The sequence below is a fragment of the Macaca mulatta genome, chromosome 6, assembly GCF_049350105.2.
Source record: "Macaca mulatta isolate MMU2019108-1 chromosome 6, T2T-MMU8v2.0, whole genome shotgun sequence".
NCBI classification, from domain to species: domain Eukaryota; kingdom Metazoa; phylum Chordata; class Mammalia; order Primates; family Cercopithecidae; genus Macaca; species Macaca mulatta.
The window spans coordinates 81,069,867-81,071,593 of record NC_133411.1 but is presented as its reverse complement, the minus strand read 5'-3'; positions in this window follow the sequence as shown (position 1 = coordinate 81,071,593).

Genomic DNA, 1,727 nt, shown 5'->3' with positions numbered 1-1,727 from the left:
AGAGCGGCCGCGGGTGAGTCACCGAGTCAGATGACGGCGCGCCCCGCCCCCGACTCCGCCTCCAGGCCCCGGGCGCGCCCTCGCCCAGCCCGCCCTGCCCAGGCCACCTCGAGAATTTCCTCCGGGCTGCCCTCGGGTAGGAGCAGAGCCCAGACAGCAACCTCAAACACGGGATGGCTAAAGTAAGAAAAATGCCCGGTGCTGGCCGGACGTGGCGGCTCACGCCTGTAGTCCCAGCACTTTGGGAGACCGAGGCGGGCGGATCACCTGAGGTCAGGAGTTCAAGACCAGCCTGGGCAACATGGTGAAACTTCGTCTCTACAAAAATACAAAAATTAGCCGAGTATGATGGCGGGTGCCTGTAGTCCAGCTACTCGGGAGGCTGAGGCAGGAAAATCTCTTGAACCCGGAAGGCGGAGATTGCAGTGAGCCGAGATCGCGCCACTGCACTCCAGCCTGGGTGACAGAGCAAGACTCCGTCTCAAAAAAAAAAAATAAAAATAAAAATAAAAAAATAAAATAAAAAAGAAAGAAAGAAAAAGAAAAGTGCCCAGTGCACAGGCTGGGGATGCCAGCCCGGCACCAGGTCGCCGCCCGCTCACGCTGGCGACACTGGCGCTCTCCTTTAGGTCCCTGGCTTTGGTGAAGCTGGAGAAGCCAAGCTTGGGGAGCACTTTTCTCCTCTCAGCTCAACCACCAGATAACTGATGAGAGCTGAGTTTATTTGCTCCTAGGTTGAGGCTTTTCTGTAATGGCATTTCAGCTGTAGTCAATAAAGCCTTCCCGTCAGAACTCCTTGGGGCAGAGCATGCCCAAGAAATCCTGAGAGAACTCTTGGCTTATCTGTGTCGATCCCGATAAAGGATCCCAACTGACTAGTTTGATATCATAACCCATCCCTAAGAAAGAGCCAGTGAAGTCACATGACCAACACGGACTGGCCATGCCAAAGGGAGAAGAGGTGTTCTCTTACTAGAAGGAAAAAACGCTAGGCTGACCAAAGCCACAGATCTGCTCTAGTAAGTATTCTGAAAATGAGGGTGGAAGAGCTTTAAGGAAAGACTTCAAAAAAAAAAAAAAAAGGAATGATTAGGCCGGGTGCGGAGGCTGACACCTGAAATACCAGCACTTTGGGAGGTGAAGGTGGGTGGATCACAAGTTCAGGAGTTTGAGACCAGCCTGGCCAACATGGTGAAACCCCGTCTCTATTAAAAATACAAAAATTAGTTGGGCATGGTGGCAGGCACCTATAATCTCAGCTACTCAGGAGCCTGAGGCAGGAGAATCGCTTGAAACCGGAAGGTGGAGGTTTCAGTGAGCTGAGATCACGCCACTGCACTCCAGCCTGTGCAATAAGAGCAAGACTCCATCTCAGAAAAAAAAAGAAAAGAAATGTAATGATTATTGGGCCTCAGAAAATGAGACCCCAAAGTGTGGCACTCTGGCATGTTGGAACTGAAGAAAAGAGGGTCAGAAGATCTTTCTGACCTTCTCCTGCCTTTCTTTCTCCTGCTCCCCTTTCTTCCCCACAGCAAGCCATAGAAACTAGAATTCCTCTTTCTCAAAATGGGTCAGAGAAACTAGAGCCACTGCTGGGCACGGTGGCTCACACCTGTAATCCCAGCACTTTGGGAGGCCAAGGCAGGTGGATCACTTAAGGCCAGATGTTTGAGACCAGCCTGGCCAACATGGCAAAACCTCATCTCTACTAAAAATACAAAAATTAG